Below are 13,875 nucleotides of genomic sequence, written 5' to 3'. Positions count from 1 at the left end.
CTTGGATGGCAGTTTGTTGGATAAAGGTGTTTTGCTGAGCCTGCAAACTAGCTGCCAGCCTCTGAGCAATAGCCATCCATTCTTGTGTTGACGAGTTGTTAGCATAATTAGCATGCTTGGTAGAAAAATGACAGCTGATGTATTCCATTAAAACCGCAACGGTTTCTTGGCAAATAAGACATACAGACTTTGACCGGACTTCAGTAAAAAAATACTTAGTTGTCCATTCCTTATTGAACACTCCACACTCACTGTCAGCTTTTCTTTTCTTTGGCCCACTCATTGCAGATGGGTTCAAAGCAGTAGCAGAGTAATAACAAAGAGTAGCCCGGGCTCCGCAAAATCAAGTCAATGTATCACCGTGCCTAATGCGCCACCTGGTGGAACGCCAGGCATTACAGGACAAGGTCAAATGAATGCAGTCATAATTATGATATTTGATTTGGGCAGTTCTGTACCTATCTTCGGCGGGCCGGATTAAAAGTTTCAATGGGCCGGATGTGGCCTGCGGGCCATAGTTTGCCCACCCCTGTGCTAGATCATTTAACTTTCTGGACAATTAACGGTGTTTTGATATTTGGACAGGAGAAGGGGGTGTTGCTGTAATGACAGGGATTTTGTTATGATCTGGGATGTTTAAGACACACCTTAGTCAGTAAAATAAAACTGGACATGGGGCTGGATGTTAGGGTGGAATAGCCACTGTTGTTCTAAAGTTCACGTCATGGGCAAGATTGTGTTGGGTAAGGTGACAATGACTGCTCACTATGTGACGAGGCTGTCTTGAGGCAACAAAAACAGATTTTCATTAAGGTTAGATTTAGCTTCACATTTAGGGATTTGATGATTTAATGCTGTAATAGTGGAAAATGAATCCACTTGATAAAAATTAATATTCTAATAACTGGAGTTCAGAACACCATCCACAGCAATATTTCAGAAAAAAACATGTTCTACATGTATTCTTTCTTTTGTGGTAAAATGTATAAATTTGCTTTTTTCTATGAAATAGTCTCACATTTTATTTGCCATTTTGCTGATGGTCTGATGAATACATTGATGTGACACTTGTGTCTGTACAATTAAAACAGCTATCAGAGCCAGGAACCAGGTAGCTTAGCGCAGACTAGAAGCCGGGACAAAAAACTAGCCTGTCTCTGTCCAAAGACTGTGACTAAAGTTTTCAAATTTTATTCATATTTTTTTACTGTCACTCTTTACATACTCCCTTTTTTCTTTGAATGGGTCTGCAGAGTTTGGCTACATGCTTTTCTTTTGAAAAAGCTGGATTCAAGAGCACAAACCCTGTAATTATTCTTGATTCTATCCAAGGATAAGATAAGTCTGCCTAACAACACCTCTACCGCTCTGTTTTGGACAGTGTCAGTCTAAATCAGAATCAGAATCCACTTTATTGGCCAGGTATGCTGGACACGAAGAATTTGACTCTGGTACACTGGCTCTCAATGTGCACGTGCATATCCCCATGCAAGGCAACAGCAAGGGGCAAGTAAACAATATACCAACATAAGGCTGTGTAGTATAACAAAATAAACAGTATAAACAAGCAATAAACAATGCAAAATAAACAGGTAGTAAACAATGCAATCAGACAAAGGAGAGCAGGTTTGCAAAGGGAGATGAGATAAAAATACAATAAAAATGGAGTACTTAAAAATAACAATAGAGACCTGTACGGATCTGTATAATCTGTACAATGTATATTTACAGGTATTGCACTGAGGGTTATTGTCCAGTCACACTATTGTGGGTTAAGTGTTCATCAGAGTGACGCCCAGGGGGAAGAAACTGTCCCTGTGCCTGGTGGTCTTGGTGCACAATGATCTGTAACGCCATCCAGAGGGGAGGAGTTCAAACAGATTGTGATCCAGGTGTGAGGGGACTACAGAGATCTTGTCCGCCCTCCTCTTGACCCATGAGGTGTACAGATCCTCCATGGAGGGCAGGCTTGCACCAATGACCTTTTCTGCCGTCCTGACTGTCCACTGGAGTCTGTTCCTGTCCTGCTTGGTTGCTGAGCCAAACCAGACGGTGATGGAGGTGCAGAGAACAGACTTGATGATTCCTCTGTAGAACTGTATCAGCAGCTCCTGGGGCAGGTCGACCTTCCTGAGCTGGTGCAGGAAGTACATCCTCTGCTGTGCCTTCTTGATGATGGCTCTGATGTTTGATGACCACTTCAGGTACTGGGAGATAGTGGAGCCCAGGAACTTGTAGTTTTGTGCGTGTTCAGCTCCAGGTTGTTGCAGCTACACAGGACCAGCTGCTCAACCTCCCGTCTGTAGGCTGACTCGTCATGGTCTCGGATGAGACCAATGAGCATTGTGTCATCAGCAAACTTTAGGAGCTTGACAGAGGGGTCCTTTGAGATGCAGTCATTGGTGTAAAGTGAAAAAAGCAGAAGGGAGAGCACACATCCCTGGGGGGCACCTGTGCTTATTGTCCGGGTGTAGGATGTGGTTTTCCCCAGCTGCACTTGCTGAGTCATGTCAGAAAGCTGGTGATCCACTGACAGGTGGGGGCAGGCACAGTGAGCTAGCTCAGTTTGGAGTGGAGGATGTCCGGGATGATGGTGTTGAATGCCAAGCTGAAGTCCACAAAGAGGGCCTGTGTATAGGTCCCTGGGGAGTCGAGGTGTTGCAGGATGTAATGTAGTGCTATGTTGACTGCATCATCCACCGACCTCACTCCAGCAAGGGGTCTATGATGTCCTTCAGGTGGGACAACGCCAGTCTGTCAAAGGGCTTCATAACTACAGATGTCAGGGCAATAGGTCTGTAGTCGTTCAGTCCACTGATGGAGGTTTTCTGGGGGACTGGGATGATGGTGGAGCATTTGAAGCAGGAGGGGACTTCACACAGCTCCAGTGACTTGTTGAAGATGAGTGTGAAGATGCGGGCCAACTGATCAGCACACTTTTTCAGGCAGGAGGGTGCTCACACTTCCATGTTGAAATATGGTAAATGTAGGTATGTGTGTGTGTGTGTGTGTGTGTGTCTCCAGCACCCAGATCTTGATCTTGAGGTGCACTGATCAATGGGTGGCCTGAGTTGCAGGCCCCCTCTGTGTGTGATGCTAATAAGTATGTTAAACTGGCCAGGTGGTCATCTCAGGTTGTAGACCCCGGCCTCTGCAGGACATCCCAAGACAAAGCAAGACTGGGGATATGCTAAGTGGGTCGAGGTGTGAGTGTAAAACAGGCCAACAGGTCTCTGTTAAACTGCACATAGGCTGTCTGGTCACAAAGAGATGCAGACATCTAGTCCTTACAGAAGTTACAGCATTCAAAGTAAGCAGATTCTGCTTCATTACAATTGTAAGATATATAAGCAAAGAAAATAAATGTATTAAAATAACCAAAGCTCAGTAGTTCTGGACAATCATCAATACAGCTGTAATATGTATAAACAAGGAAAATAAAGTTATGAAAAGTAACTAGAGCTTATAAGAATCAACTCTTACAAAAACGATAATCTCAGTTTGAGAAGGCAGCACCCCTGTCACTGGACTACACACAGCTCTGGGATATGTGCAGCCTTTGAGAGAGAAGTTGAAACTATTGTTTTACTTTAATGGGATTAAAAGCCACAACGTCACCATTCACCGGTGTACAGTGTCTGGCAACCCAGAGCTAACAGCCGGATGTCTCCCCTTGAATAAACTGGAATCTGGCATTGAGGGTCTTCCTAGCTGCATATCATGTGTTTGTGTGCTACTGACTCGACAGTCTGCAGCAGGGCAGCTGCATGTATTGATTTTTAAATGCAGTGGAGATGGCTTATGGATCGACTGTCTAAGAAGAGCCGAGCACCCATTACCTCAGTCTGCAGCGTGCACACACACACAAACTGCAAAACACCTGCAAAGGTTTCCTCAGCCTTGAAATTGTCTCAGTCTGGCTTAGTAGGCTTCAGAATCATGGGGAAGACTGCTGACTTGACGGTTGTGCAGACGACCATCATTGACACCCTCCATAAGGAGGAAAAGTCTCGAAAGGCAATTGCAAAAGAAGCTGGATGCTCACAGAGCGCAGTATCAAAGTATATTAACAGAGTGTTAAGAAGAAGGGAAGAATGTGGCCGGAAAAGGTGCAAAAGTGACAGGGATGACCGCAGCCTTGAGAGGATTGTCACGCAAGGGCGATTCAGAAATCTGGGGGAGCTTCATAAGGAGTGGACTGAGGCTGGTGTCAGTGCATCAAGAACCACCACATACAGACGTCTGCATGACATGGGCTACCGCTGTAGAATTCCATGCGTCAAGCCACTCCTGAACCAAAAACAACATCAGAAGCGTCTGTGCTTGGCTAAGGAGAAACAGTACTGGTCTATTGCCCAGTGGTCCCAAGTCCTGTTTTCAGATTAAAGCATATTCTGCATTTCATTTGGAAATCAAGGTCCCAGAGTCTGGAGGAAGACTGGAGAGGCACAAAAGTCAAGGTGCTTAAAGTCCAGTGTGAAGTTTCCACAGTCAGTGATGGTTTGGGGAGCCATGTCATCTGCTGGTGTGGATCCATTGTCTTTTATCAAGTCCACAGTCAACGCAGCTGTCTACCAGGAAATTTTAGAGCACTTCATGCTTCCTGCTGCCGACAAGCTTTTTGGAGCTGAAGATTTTATTTTCCAGCAGGATTTGGCACCTGCCCACACAGCCAAAATTACCAGTACCTGGTTTAATAGCCATGGAATAACTGTACTTGATTGGCCGGCAAACTCACCTGACTTAAACCTCATTGAAAATCTATGGGGTATTGTCAAGAGGAAGATGAGGGAACACAGACCCCGAAATGCAGACAAGCTGAAGGCCAATCAAAGCAACTTGGGCTACCATAACACCTCAACTGTGTCAAAGGCTGATCGCCTCCATGCCACGCCGCCTTGATGCAGTAATTAATGCAAAAGGAGGCCCAACAAAGTACTGATGACATAATACAGTACATTAACACACTTTTCAGAAGGCCAACATGTGTTTAAGATCCTTTTTTTATTGGTCACATGAAATATTCTAATTTTGTGAAATCCTGGATTTGGGGTTTTTTTTGTCTTTAATCCATAATCATCAAAATTGAAACAAATAAAGGCTTGAAATATTTCACTTTATGTGTAGTGAACTAATATAACATACAAGTTTCACTTTTTGAAACAAATTATTGAAATAAATGGACTTTCCCTCGATATTCTAATTTTTTGGCACATACCTGTAGACACCAACCAGGATGAAGCTTGAAAATTCTCGGAGTATAGAAGGGTTTTCAATTGTTAAAGAGGGTTTCTAAGTCTGTGTTACATGTCCTCTGTAGCACTGTGACATTTGTGCACCAACATTCATTTATGTAGAAACAGATTCAACCTCCCCTCGTCTTCCCGGAAAGCTCCGTTACGCAGTCCGCTCTGTACACCTGGAAGTCCAGTACAAGTATCGCGCTGTCCACTGTGGAGTCGCTGAGCCAAGTCTTCAGGCAGCAAAGCGTGCAAAGTCAGGGTTAGTCCTGTTAATGAGAAGGATTTCATCCATCTGTTGACTAGGAAGCGGAGATTTGCCAGGTGGATAGATGGGAGTGGAGTCCATGTTCCTCTCTGGCAAAGTCTGAGTTTCTGACTAAAGCACCCGCACGCTTGCCACGCCGGCATTTCTTCCAGGTCCTGTATATGGCAGCTGCGCCTCTGATCAGAATGTCCATACAGCATTCTTTGTTCATAAAAATCAGAGAAAGGTAGTTTTGTGCGTGTTGTCCAATATTTAACAGTTCTTCTCTGGTAAGAGTAATCCAGGATGGGTTGCAAGAGATCAAGAAAACAAGGAAAAACAACAAACACGAGAGCTCGTATAACCAAGGCTGCCTTTGTTGTCAGCGCCATTTTAGATATTAGATTAACTGTCTTTATGAAGCCTATCTGAGCTGACATTGCGCTAAAGGTGGGGTACATCCTGGACTGGTCGCCAGTCCATAACAGGCCTGACTCATAAGCCCAATTTCTAGGGGGAGCAGGAACTTTTCAGAGCATAGTTACTCTACCTGCATTTCCACTGGAAGCCCCTCTCCCTTTACAAAAAAAAAGCACCTAGTCAGGGGGAAGCTATCAGGGCAAGGCCTGCAGCACTGAATGCCGCTGATTTGGTTAAATACAGGACCCTACAGGGTGAGTATTTCACTCACATATGCAAGTAAAAATCAGTGTGCCAATGTCAAAAATGATTTGGGCGCACTGATGCAACTGATTCCCAGTTCCTTGGGTTCTCACTTTGCAAGGAGCATTTTATCTGTAGGCCTACATGAAGAGAACAGTGAGTGAGATTAGTGGATTGGAAAACGAGGTTTTCGTATTTATGAGGCCGCTTCTACTGTTGTTGGACCTGAAGGCGGAGCTCGACTCCTCCACACACAGAGCGTAACAGGTAGAGAGCATCGGCTGAAGTGAAACATTACTGAGATTTAGCAATCTCTGTGTTTGTTACTGTACGTGCAATAAAACCTGAGCGAGTACAAAACAAAACAAAACTGCTAAATAAGCATAAAGTTGCAGAAAATCTATGCTTTCAGTCCTGCCTGCAGTCTGTCCTTCACAGCTGCTATATGTTATCCATACCAAGCATTTTACATGTGGCATCCTTGCAACCTCATTGCTAACTGCCATGCTTTTATATCAGCAGGCTAATTTGTTTAATTTTCCCTGGTCTCCAGCCCTGCTGTGGAAATGCAAAACATTATGCACTGAAGGAAATTTTACCCCAGGGACAATCTTGAGCTTTGATTCCTTGGAAGAAAAAGTACCAGGGACTTTCTGGTGGAAAGTGATATATAGAAAAACAACCATTCACACTTACAGGCATGTAAACTGCATGTCTTTGGACTGTGTGAGAAAGCCAGAGTACCCAGAGGTAACCCACTTAGGAATGTGGTGAACATGCAAACTCCACACAAACAGGACCTGCTCAACCACAAGGTTCAAATCTGTAACCATCTTGCTGAGGTGACAGTGCTAATCACTGCACTACTGGGCTACACAGAAAGGCAAACCAAACAATTACAAAAAACTCAAAATGACACCAGAGACTCTACCACGAAAATACTAACAATGACCACAACAGGAGGCAAAACAACCATAAAAAGATTCAAAACAACTGAAAAAAGTAAGACCACAATAACACTGAAAACAACTAAAAGAAAGCCACAAAATGACAAGAGAGAGTAGGCTCTGGGTCCTGTTTTTGAAAGAGGATTTTTTTTGTCTGTGCTCAGAGATCCAGTCTTTCCTAATCTATCTACTGTATGTGAAATGAGTAGTTTGATGAGTAGTAGAACAAATGGCAAAACTTACATAGAGATACAGCCAGCTGAAACTGAAGAGTCAGCGCTGGTATTTGGCTTCTTGTACAGATATGTGGGGAACTGATCTTCATTTAATTGAATGGGGTTAATTTGTGTGTGTGTTTACACCTGCTCTGTATGTCAGAGTGCGACAATATTTGTGTCTGTGTGTGTGGGTGTATCTGTGTCCCAGTGGGTCATCTATTCCTATTGTCACCAAAGTAACAGCAATGAAAAATGTAGGTTGTAATTCACTGGCCTACTTTTTACACACTACTGTTTTTATTTCTCATGGGGATTTCACAAAGATTTACATTCATTTCCTGGACACTTACCCTAACCACTACTTGCCTAACACCAGCCTTGCCATAACCTCTGTCATATTTTATAGTTCTTGTCACTGTAAAATTCAGTGATTTGTGAGTCTAATCAGTTTTTGGTCCCCACAGTGTGGGTAAAACCAGGCATATACGCCCACTCACTGATTCACTGTCACAGTAGTATCCACACTTAACATGGACACACACATAGACTCTTGCTTTTTGGTGCATGAATTCACAGTATGCTCTTGTATACACATAATAATAATAAAAGTAAAATATTTAACTTTATAGCAAACTTTTCAAAACCAGTTACAAAGTGTTTTACATATGAAAACCCAGATAAAACAATTTAACATAATAAAAAAATGTAATATAATCAAGCCACTGAAGGTAATAAATAAACAAATAAAACCCAACAATTGATACATGATAAAATTAAGATAACAGGAGGGTACATAAAGGACAGAACATACTGGGAAGTAAAACAAACAAACATGGTCTATTATACATTGACATAATTTCAGCACTCAGCAAGGCATGCTGTCGATGTGCACGCATCACACTGACAAGACACCCACACACAGAGACGTAGAATATCCAAAATAACATGAACGCAGTCACATAGACACTTATACGGTAACAATTCGTGCAATCAACACACCCTAGAGATGTGTCTGTGTGTGCACACTGGAGGAATCACTTGAAACTTGTGTTTCTTGCTGACAAGGCCTTGTGTGTGTGTGTGTGTGTGTGTATGTTGCGTCAGCTGTCAGCACATCAGGTGTCTTTCTCACTCACTAAAGAGGCATTAAAACTGTGTAGGTGTGTGTGCGTATCAGGTGGCATGTTTAAATAGATGTAAGTTTCTTGATAAGAACCAGGTCACATGAAGTCTGTAAATACACAGTAGAGTGGTGGTGTTACATATGTGTGTACTCCATGTAGACTGACCTGATGGATGATCTTCACTAAAGATGGAAATGTTTGTGTCTGTACAGGTGTGTGTCTGTTGTGGTTAACAGCGGTCTTTCACTGCAAAGCACCCATCCATCACTACAGAGCACTGGCAAAGATTTTGGGTATGAATATTAAGGATAAGGTGCTGCAGAATTGTCCATACCAATAGGTTTACATATTTCGAAAGGTCTAGTCATTTTAATTTCATACAGTGTAAGAACCTCCAGGACTCCCGGGTTTGTGTTTTATGATTAAGAGTAATAGAAGAATAATGTTTTTCTCCCTCTAGTGGTATCTATTAGTCTAAGCAAAGAAGAATGAATGACAGTTTGAACCAGTTAGTGTCATGATTCTCCCCGTCGGCTTCCGTTCCCATGCTTTTTATTTTCACATCAGTGAATAATGGGGCTGAGGCACCTAAATTAGGTACAACAGCGGAGGAGTCCGAACTAAAAATAATGTACTCAGTCTTACTTTTCTTTAAGTGAAGGAAATTCTGTGATAGCCAGTGTTTAATATCATGAATACAGTTATGCAACGGAACGAAGGCATTCGAATCACATTGGATCAGTGGCAAGTAGATCTGAACATCGTCCGCATAAAAATGAAAATGAACGTTGTGCTTCGAGATGATTGAGCCAAGTGGAGACATATATAAAGAGAAGAGTAACGGGGCCAAAATTGAGCCTTGGGGAATGCCGGAAGAAAGAGGGGCTATGGTAGAGGAATAGTCGTCAATAGCGACAGAGAAGGTCCTGTTCATTAGGAAAGAAGTAAACCAATTTAGGGCCATGCCTCTCAGGCCAACGTTACTGTATGTTCCAGATGGGAGAGAAGAACTGCATGGTTGACAGTATCAAACGCTGCTGATAGATCAAGGAGAACTAAAATAACAGGGCGCTTGGCGTTGAGGGCCATAGTAATATTATTGTGGACCTTCAATAATGCAGATTCAGTGCTGTGACGAGGCCTAAAACCTGACTGAAAATTTTCAACTGCATCCAGGCATTCCAAATGAGGCTGTAGCTGTGAAAGGACAGTTTATTCCAAAATCTTAGATAAAAATGGCAGAAGAGAAATTGCACGGAAATTGGATAGAAAAATGGGGTCAAGATTAGGCTTCTTAAGGAGAGGTCTCACTGTGGCAGGGGTGGAGGGGACACTGCCCAACCTGAGGCAGCTGTTAACAAATGTGACCAGGGAGGGTCCAACAATGTCAATGGCCACCTTAATTATCTTGGCAGGGACAATATCCAGGGGGAAGTGGGTAGATTTTAACTGTTGCACACGTTTTTAAGTTGTGGCAAAGAAAAAGTCTCCAAGGTAAACTGGACAGGAGGGGCAGCTGGTACAGTGGGAGTAATCTTAGGAATACTCTGTCTAATGGCCCAAACTTTATCAGTAAAGTAACTTTGGAACTTGTTACAGATCTGAACTGACCCCTCATTAGGCAGGATAGCAGCAGGATTAATAACAGATTTTATGGTATTAAAAAGAACTCTAGGATGGTGAGCATTGTTTGAAATAATGTTAGAGAGGTATTGAGTTTTAGCATCTTTTACAGATTTCTGATAGATATCCAAACAGTTCCTTAAAATGCCCAGGGAGACGTGCAGGCCATCCTTCTTCCATCTATGCTCAGCCTGCCTGCAGTGTCTCCGCAATGCACGGGTAGTGTAATTTAACCATGGGGCAGGAGTGATTCTAGCTATCTTCTTCCTGAAGGGTGCGATGGAATCCATAATCTGGGAGCAGGTAGAGTCAAATGCGGATAGAAAGGTGTCAGGACACGTAGGAGGCTTCAGAGCCGCTGAAGAATAAAAGTCTGCAAAAGCAGCAGCAAAATCGGAGGCCGTTGAAGGGGTGACAGTCCTGCGACGCTGACGTAGGGTCATGAGTCTAGGTGCACTTAACGGGGCCAGGACTTCAAAATGGACAGAAGAACTGATCAGAAATAGCCATATTTGATACATCCCCAATGCACACAGACAATCCTTGTGAGATGACGAGGTCAAGTGTGCCCCCACATTGATGAGTGGGGCAGACTACTGATTGGGTGAGATCAAAGGAGTCCAGAGAATTGAAGTCATTCGCTAGTTGGTTGGTAGTACAGTTAATGTGAATATTAAAATCCCCACAGATCAGAAAACTGTCAAACTGTGGGATAAGCTCTGCCAAGAGTTCCCCAAATTCGTTGACAAAATCCTTAGTTTTAGGCGGGCGGTAAACTACTGCACATAAGACAGGACTGTCAGGTTTGCTCGGCCGCTCTGCCTCCCTCACCTTTCCTACTGTCTCTTGCCCCATTACTTTTATCACGTTCACCTGTTTCTCACTTATCACCAGCTGCACTTGATTAGGTCACTCACTATATTACCCGGTTTCACTCCTCAGTCACTTGCCAGTTCTTTCTAGTCACTAGGCCAACCTTACTCCGTGCATTGTCTTTGTTTTTGTATGTATTTATCCCCTTGCCAGCTACTATTTTGTGTTTCCCCGAAGGACTGTTCCTCCAGACCGTGGCTCCCCTTCCCAGGCAGGTCAATGCACAGTCGCCTATCTTTTTCCACTATTGCCTCCATCTCTCTGTCCCTACCTTCAGTAACCACCATCACCGTCGACCAGCCCAGGAGTGACCCCACCTACGCAGCTCGGCCCAGCTCTCCATCTCCTGGCCTCCTGCGGTTGGTCAAACACCCGGCTACTACTCATCTACAGGACTATGCACTATTTCCCTTTGAGTATTGTCACTACTGTGTTCATTGTATATAATAAATCATTGCTTGCACCGAAGTCGGCTACCTGGGTCCGCCTCTTTCCTCGTTCACACACTGACTGGTGCGAACGGCTCCAAACAAGGACAATGCAATATTAAAACAAAAATTTGTAACTCAAAACTGGGAAAGATCTTGGAGGGGAGGAGGCGGCACTTTAGAGTAGGCTTAAAAACAAATGCCAAACCGCCGCCTCTGCCAACGGGGCGCGGGGAGTTAAAAAAGGAATATCCAATCGGAAGGAGCTCAGAAAACGGGCTATTATCACCTGGTGTTAACCAAGTCTCAGTGAGGAAAAATACATCCAAATCATGTGTAGAAATAAAGTCATTAAGAACGAAAGTCTTGTTGTTGAGTGATCTTGCGTTAAAAAGAGCTAAGTGGAGTGGAGTAGGCTTATCCTGAGGCAGGGCAGCACGATCCACTGGGCGAAGGATATCCTGTGTGCAGTGCCAGCGGGAGTGCCTCACGAGCCAGCAGCATGGATGAGGGGGATCAGCATCAGGGCCAACCGGTCTGAGGAAGCGGTAGTTATGAAGCAAGGTCTAACTTAGGTCAATGTTACCATGATCCACAAGATGTTCAGTCCACAACGACAAATCCTGGTAAGATTTTAATTTAACATGGAGTCTACCTATCTTGCCACAACGCCTGCGCCGAAATCTGCCCGGAAGAGGGCCGACAGAACACCGTAGGAAAACAGGTATGGACGCTAGTGGGGGTGGCTGTGGATTCGATTGGAAACCTCAGTAGAAACCTGGCAGACTTGACATTGTATTGCGGATTTCTAAAAGAGTCGAGTGATCGTATACCAGCTTTGACAAAGCAGAGATAGTGTCGAATATTACAAAACAAAACAAACATAGGAGGAGCAAGCGGCGAGCCAGGAGCAAAGGCGCCATCTTGATCTCTCTCAGACCTTGGCCTTGGCCAATAGAGTTTCATAATGTTGTCTGTCTTTAATAATAAAGGAATTAAAGGTCTGGAAAGGCTCCAAAATTCCTCATGTTTCTCTGAAGAGGGGGCCTCACTCAAAGGTGGTGGCGGTGGGTTAGAGAATTTACAGTTAGTAATAGTAATTTGGAATGAGGGTGAGCAGTGATTAGCTGTGACTAAGTATTTTGCCCTAAATAATTTAAGATCTTTCAAGTGTGCCATATGAACTCTCAGTTTAAAGGTGTTCCATTTTCTTTCAGCATGCCTACATTACCTTCTAACCATACACACAAGATAAATAATGCAGGACAGAGGTTTGACCAATTTTGTGCAGAGCAACAGGGTCAAGTGCTGAGGCACAGTGTTAAATAAACCGAGTGGCAAGCTTAACAACAGTGGAGTTGGGGTGTAAAGGGTCAAGCAAACGAGAAGTATGATACATCACAGAACTTGTCAGCTGTCAGTGACAGTATAAAGGGCTTATCAAAGATGCTGTTGCATGTTTGCAACACCCACCAAAGGCACCTGTGTTAAAAGAGAGCAGGTTTACAGTGCTAGACAAAACATGGCACATTCACAAAAATACAAGAAAGTAAAAGTAAAAAAGGATCAGCATTTGATGGGTTTATTTTAGTCAATACTGCTCCATTAACGTATCCCTGGACAGGATGTCAAAAACTTTCTAGTCATTATGTTATGGATATATATAAGATAAAAAAAAGCTAGTCCATTTGTCCAACTAATCAGTTTGTGAATGTCATGTTGTTTTGCCATATGGGGAAGTTTTCTTCCCAGTTGATTTACTGTGTCTTTATTTTGGTAGATAAATATCAAATTGGGTCGGTTGTTACAATTTAGGCTACTTTTTGGTACATTAGGGCAGGTTCCAGCTATGAAAAGTTTGTTTATATTCACAAGGTTTTAGAGAGGGATAGGTGTAAATGCAAATGCAAATAGCTTGCCAACATGATCATCAGCAGCAGCTGCTGTGAAATACAGATCATGGAGATGATTGTTAGCCCTGACTGGAGTCATAACTCCAGTCAAATGTGAACACACTGACATGATACTGTACATATATTTTTTAGATTCAATGTGACTTGTACTTTCTGAGGATATCATCATCATCTCCATTATGTCTCTTGCAAATATCCATAAACCCACTAAATCACAGACAAAAGATATTCCTTTTAACTTAAAAACCTGATATTTCAAAGACAAGTTCTAAAGTTCCACGGGCTCCATTGCAAATAATAATTATTAATAGAAATGTAACAAACTGCAGGATTACTAGATAGAACCACTATCTAGTGAATTACTAAATCAGGCTGAATGATCAAAGCATAATAGATGTGTTAGAACCAGAGGTGTCAAGTAACGAAGTACAAATACTTCGTTACCTTACTTAAGTAGACATTTTGGGTATTTATACTTTACTGGAGTAATTATTTTTCAGGCAACTTTTTACTTCTACTCCTTACATTTTCACGCAATTATCTGTACTTTCTACTCCTTACATTTTAAAAATCGCCTCGTTACTAGTCCGATTTCATTT

Source organism: Monopterus albus, unplaced genomic scaffold (assembly GCF_001952655.1).
Source record: "Monopterus albus unplaced genomic scaffold, M_albus_1.0 scaffold270.1, whole genome shotgun sequence".
Classification (NCBI taxonomy): domain Eukaryota; kingdom Metazoa; phylum Chordata; class Actinopteri; order Synbranchiformes; family Synbranchidae; genus Monopterus; species Monopterus albus.
Note: the sequence above shows the minus strand (reverse complement) of the source record.